Below are 7,036 nucleotides of genomic sequence, written 5' to 3'. Positions count from 1 at the left end.
TCCTGTTTTGTTCATTTTCTCTTGTTTTTCTATTTGTTATTTTACTTATTCTCCTATTTATCATTTCCTTTCTTCTGCTGCTTTGTGTTTAGTTTGATCTTCTTTTTCTAGGTTCTTAGGGCAGAAGTGTAGGTTATCAATTTGAGATCTTTCTTTTTTGAAATACAGAAATTTACAGCTATAAAATTCCTTTTAAGCACTGTATTCCATAACTTTTGTTATGTTTTGGTTTGCTTTCATTCATCTTAAAGTTTTTCCCAGTTTCCCTGTGATTATTTTTTTGAATCATTGGTTACTTAGGAGTATGTTCTATAATTTCCATATATTTGTGAATTTCCCATTACTGATTTCTAATACGACTCCATCGCGATAAGAGAGTATACTTTATATGGTTTCAATTCTTTTAGCTTCTCTGAGATTAATTTTATGGCCTAACATGTGGCCTGTCCTGGAAAAGCTTCCATATGCTTGTTCAGAAGAACATGTATCCTGCATTTGCTGGATGGAGTGTTCTGTAGATAATTTAGGTCCAATTTGCTTATAATATTAAGTTTTCTGTTTCCTTGTTCATCTTGTGCCTCGTTTTTCTATTCATTACTGAAAGTAGAGTATTGAAGTCTCTATTACTGTTAAATTGTCTAGTTCTCTCCAGTTCTTTCAATTTTCAATACATCTGTTTTTGATCTTCATAGTTCTATACGTTGTGTAGAATAATGTCCCCTAAAGGTATTCACATTCTCATCCCTGCAACCTGTGAATATGTTGCCTTACATGGCAAAGGGACTTGCAGAAACATTTAAGTTAAACATCTTGATAAGGAAAGGAATGTGGAGGAAAGGAAATGGGAAGGAAGTGTGCAGGCAGAGCAGGGGTTGGAACATGTGCACTGAAAATAGAGGAAGGGAATGCAAGTGACCCCTGGGAGCTCAAAAAGGCAAGGCCGTGAATTCACCCCTGGAGTCTCCAAAAAGAACAGTGCTGCTGACACCTTGATTTTAGTCCTCAAATGCTCATTTCGGACTTCTGATTTCTAGAGCCGTAAGATGGTATATTTTTGTGGCCACTAAGTTTTTGGTAATCTGGTATAGCAACAATGGGAAATTAAAATGGTGCATATATTTTTATAATATATCTTTTTTTTACAATATATATTTTCTTTTTTTTTTTTTTTAAAGATTTATTTATTTATTTATACAAGCACTGGGCACAGTCAGAAGTGCGGGAGGGTGAGAGAATTCACCAGAGCCAGAGTGGGGAGCAGAGCAGGCAGAAGGGCCGAAGTACACTGCTGAGGGGAGCAGCGGGCGGCAGAGAGGTCTGCGCGCCATGTGGGACCCTCCCCCGGTGGCTGGGAGCAGCCGGGGATCGAACCGGCGCCGCAGAGGCTACGGGCAGCTTCACAACCCAGCGCTCAACCGCTGCGCCCGGGAGGCCACAATATATATTTTCTTGATGTATTAGTCTTTTTATTATTATGAAATGTCTCTCTTTATTTCTAGTAGTTTTTGGTCTTATTGTATGTGCTTATATAGCCTTTCTCGTTCTTTAATGGTCATTTGCAGTAAATGTATTTGGATTTAGATTTATATCTGCCACATTGCCTCCCCCACCCATGTCTCATGTATTTTTTGTTCCTTTATACCTCTTTTATTTGCTTTTGTGTTAAAAGATATTTCTAGCATAAAAATTTAATTCCTTTAATGGTTTTTAAATTATATTTTTGAGTTATTTTCTTAGTAATCCTTCTAAGGCTTACATATATTCCTTTTTTTTTTAGCTTTTTTTTAAAAAAGATTTATTTATTTATGCATACAAGAGCTGGGGTGTAGGCCTGAGGTGTGGGGAGTGGGGTGGGTGAGAGGATTTACCAGAGACAGAGTGGGGAGCAGAACAGACAGATTGACTGAAACAGACCGCTGAGGAGAGCAGCAGGTAACACTGAGGAGGTCTGCTGCACCATGTGGGTCAGCTCCCTAGCTGGGGATTGAACTCGTCCTGCAGTAGCTGCAGATTGCTTCATAGTGCTGTGCTTAATCCCTTGTGCCACCAGGGAGACCCCTTACATGTATTTCTTAACTTGTCAAAATCTACTTTAGATTTCTAATGATTAGTTCCAGTAAAATATAGAAACATTATCCTTATAGATCTCCTTTTCCACTTCCCTTTTTGTGATACTGTTGTTATATATACTACATTTATATATGTTACATACCCCCCAATTATTGCAATTAGTGTTTTATATAACCTTATACTTTTTTAAGCAGCTGAGAGAAGAAAGGAAAGCAATTATAAAGGAGATCAAGAGTAAGTATATATTTGTAGAGCTTGTTATAGTAACGCTCTTACTTACCATTTCTGGTTCTCTTCATCCCTTTTTGTGGATTTGAGTTACTCTCTGGTGTCACTGCTTTGCTGGTGTCACTTGACTCCTTTGAGAGCTGTTACTGTCAGATATACTATGTTTCTATGTATTGCAAATCCAGCAATACAGTTATATGCATATTGTTTTAGGTAGTTGCTTTTTAAATTAGTTTTTTTAAAAAAGGAAAAGACAAATGTAATATTTGTCTTTTGTGATTGCCTACATTCTTAGCCTCACAGGCCCTCTATTTTACCCTGAGTATATTCAGTCTCAAGAACTTACTTTAGCATTTGTTGTAAGGCGTATCTGCTAGGAAGTATTTCTCTCAGTTTTTGTCTATTTGGGAAATGCTGGCAGTTCACTCCTCCTGGGGTGAGATCATAGTCCCAGACTTCAAGCTGGGGAAGGGCCTGCCCAGCCAGCAGAGCGCTCCAGGGTGGAGTTTCTGGAAGGAGTGGGGGGGAAGCTTGGGTCAGGGGCTGAAAAATGCCACAGGCTCTTCCTGTTCTTACCCAGATGTCATAGGTTTTCTTGAGTGTTTTTCCATTTCCCATATGCTCTGAGGACAATTTCCAGAGACTTTAAATGATTGTTTTAAAAATAATTTTTACCACTTAAATTGTTAGAGACATTCTTATTCAAGAATATTTTTTAATGTTTTGATTTAGTGCTCATTTTGGTTAAATAAAGGAAATCAGTCACTATGATGTCTTTTAAAAGCAAAAAAAAAAAAATAAAGGTAAATATTTAAATGACGGTAAGGGACAAGTATGTCAGTAGATTCCTGATATTAATTCTCACAATGGCTTCAGGTTAAGATTGCATCTGACTGAGGTTATTATCTCAAGCAGCAGTTATTCCTGCATTCTACAAAATTTTACTGAGAATGAACTGTTTATCAGTTTTGTACTAAATAATAAAAGAACAAAATATAGGCTAAACACTATAAGAAATGTATCTCAGTAACATTTGTAAAGATGTTTCCCCCAAAGCAAAGAAAGTGAAGGAAAAGATAAACAGCTGGGATTACATCAAACTAAAAAGCTTCTGTACAGCTAAAGAGACATTAACCAAAAGAAAGAGACGCCCTACTGATTGGGAGAAAAATATTATACTCCATACAACTGATAAGGGACTTATCACAAAGATATACAAAGAACTCACAGGACTCAACAAAAGCAAAGTAAACAATCCAGTCAAAAAATGGACAGAAGGACCTAAAAGACACTTCTCCAAAGAGGAAATGCAAATGGCCAACAGGCATATGAAAAAATGTTCAGCATCCCTTATCATCAGGGAAATGCAAATCAAAACTACAATGAGTTACTACCTTACACTAGTAAGAATGGCACATATTAAAAAAAAACTAGCAACAACAAATGTTGGCGAGGATGTGGTGAAAAAGGAACTCTCCTAAACTGCAGGTGGGAATGCAAACTGCTCCAACCACTATGGAAAGCTGTATGGAGGTTCTTCAGAATACTAAAAATGGAGCTACCATTTGACCCAGCAGTTCCACTCCTAAGGATCTACCCAAAGGACAAAAACATTAATTCAAAGGATACCTGCACCTCTATGTTTATTGCAGCACTGTTTATAATAGGTAAGGCTTGGAAATAACCCAAATGCCCAAAATTAGATGACTGGATCAAGAAGCTATGCTATATATACACAATTACTATTCAGCAATCAAAAAAGATAAACTCATGCCATTCACAGCAACATGGATGGAGCTGGAAAAAATTATGTTCAGTCAAACAAGTCAGAAGGAAAAAGGGCACTTATAGCAGGAATATAGGGGAACCAAATAAGACATCATTGTAAAAAAAATAACAGTACAATGCACAACAAAGCAAAAATGGACAATTATAAATCAGAGACATCCTGCAGGGGAGGAGGAGGGAGAGGGATCAGAGGGAGGAGCACAGGGAACTGAGGTGATGGTGCCCGGATGCACTGGTGAAGGATACTCTATGGGGACTACACCTGAGGTGGGGGGGGGGGAAGCAAATATTGTCTGAAAATGAACAATGATGTGAAAAATAAAACAAATTAAAAATAAAGAATGTTCACCTTCTTCCCAGGATTATAAGAGTTATAAGTGACAGAGACTGGATTTAGATTCAGACAGTCTGATTTTAACCACTTAACCATTCTTCTATGTCATCTCCTCTACTTCTTTTATCTTTTTGTTAATTGGTAGAATTAAACTATAAATAACCACTAATGGTAGAGGCCTTACTCATGGAAGGAGAGGATGGTGTGCACCCACCAGTTTACACTAGTTGACTTGATCAGTCACAGGTTATCTTCCAGGCCTACACCGGGTTCTGGCTGTGGAGCAGGTCAGCACGCCGCACACTTGGCTGGAACATTGTGGCTTCACTCCAGAGGCCTTTGAAGACATTGATGGATGGCTCACCCACCTTCCATCACCATCTCGCTGGCGGTTGCAGCCTCAGGGAGGACATGCCACTCTGGACCACACTTGAGCCGCTCCCATGAGTCAGCGCCCTGTCTGACGCTCTCTTTAATGAGCCTTGCCAAGGCCTAATGAGCTTCGTTTGATACTCAGCTCTGTAAAGGCTGTCTCTCACCGTCTGCTCTCAAAAGACACCTGTGTCTCCTTTGTTCTGCGTTCCCCTTAGTTTGGTGATTCGTCCTTGGTGCCTTGAATTGTCCTGCTGTGCTTTTCAAAAGCTAGAATTTTTCACCCTCAGCCATACCTTTTCCAATTCATCCAGGGACAGGAAGTATTCATAACTTGCCAGAACTATCCTCTGTCCTGAGGGTGAAAGAGCAAATGAGGCAACGTCTGGAAAGTGGCTTGAGTATCTTGAAGGTGGTTGAATTTATACTTGCACTGTGGTCTTCACATGACTTTGAAATGATCTCTGTTGTGACAGGTTTAAATTTAGTATTAACTTGTCAAATAAATCTACTTGTGTTTGTTTAGATGTTGGCTATAACCGTTGATTACTTATAAGGTCATTAGAGGGAATTTTAATTTGCCAACGGAGCCATGCAATGACTAAGAGAGCAGTGCCAAGAAGACAGTTCTCCCTGCGGTATGTCTCTAAACCTCCTGCCTAACTTCACTCAACAAGATTGCCACCTACTTACTGCCATCGGTCAACAAGTTGGGTGAGAGTTATATTTGTGAGATTGTCTTAAGGTTTGAAAAGTGCATTGACTGTTTCATGTCTTCGGAGGAATTCAATAAATCGTTTAGAGGCGGTGTTATACTCTAACCACATAGCCATGGCGTTAGTCTTTTGAGGTAGTGCCAGGACCATGCTTTGAAACAAGAACCTCTGGTCTTTTCACAGTAGAACAGACTCTGTGAATTTGCTTCCTTTGGTCCTCTTGGAGCAGACACAGTTGTGTTATAGGCTTGGGAAGTTTTTACCATTCAAACTGGACAATAGGTGGGGATCTGCTTTCAGGGAATGCAGTTCTGATGGAAAACAGAACAACTTGGGTGGACAAGAAATCTGTGGGGCGGGAAGGTGAGAGGGAAAGCCACGGTGAGGAAAGAGGGTGGCTGGGCAGGTGGGGAGGGGGAGAAATATTCCTTTGAGATGAATGCTTCACCATTAGCCAGAAAAACATGTCACGTTAGTTTCTGGTTCCCTTGGCTTAGAAAACTTTAGGCAATATTCTAAATTTTGTGTAAAGATTCAGATATGAGAGCGGTTGTGCTAATTCTAGCAGAAGCCTTTTTCTCCTTTTCTCCTCCTCTTTCCCTTCCTCCTTCTTCTGCTCAAGCTTTAGTATTAATGCTGCTTGATAGAATTTCAAGCTTTCAACTTTGATTGACATGCAGAAGCTACCCATACTGTGCAGTGAAGTTTTCTGGAACTCACCCAAGAAATGAAATTGAACAAAACATCAGTTTCCCACCACCACTGAGAACATAATTTCTGGTGGAGGAAGGAAAAACTTATTTATGTCCTAGTGAAAAATACAGAGAAACTCACTGGGAATGTTCTCTTGGAGAAATGACATCTCATAGTTTACCTTCTTTCAACTTTGGCCCAAAATTGGCTTGATAGGCGATCTCTCCACCCAGCCCACATGTGCCTGATGGTCAGTGCCCATGAGTCCAGCTGTACCTCTGTGTCTGACTCCCCTTCCCCAAGCTACACACACTATTACCATTCTGGTGCCATAGAATTAACATTCAAACTTCTGACAGAGCTTGTTTAAATACCGCAACTCCCCCACTCTTCGTACATAATGGTGCTGATGTGTGTGCCTTATACCATGTGGCGCACATGATTAAACTCCATCTGTCCACCATTGTGGCTGTCTCTGAAAAGGCTCTCTTATCAGCTGCCCTCTCTTCTGTACCACTTCTCATTCTTCTGCTGGTACCTCCGAAATAAACTACTTCATTGGGACCCTTATTTCCCTGCCTGCAAGCTAAGACAACTTTGAAATATATACTTAACCAACCCTTCTGGAAGCTTCTTGTATACCAGACGTTGCAGTGAACCAATGACAGGGGTCTTGGCTTACTTTAAACTACACGTGATCTCCTCCCTACCGTTGAAACCTTCAGTCTGTTTCTCCTCCATTCTACCTTACTACATATGATCTCAGAAGCGCCATCATAAGCAGTTCTCATTATGACCCGTCCTAGCATAAAAACCCATAATGGTGTCTCATGAC

This window comes from Talpa occidentalis, unplaced genomic scaffold, assembly GCF_014898055.3.
Source record: "Talpa occidentalis isolate TD23 unplaced genomic scaffold, MPIMG_talOcc4v2.1 talOcc4.10, whole genome shotgun sequence".
Lineage (NCBI taxonomy): Eukaryota > Metazoa > Chordata > Mammalia > Eulipotyphla > Talpidae > Talpa > Talpa occidentalis.
The sequence above is the reverse complement of the archived record's forward strand: the minus strand, read 5'-3'. Positions refer to the sequence as shown.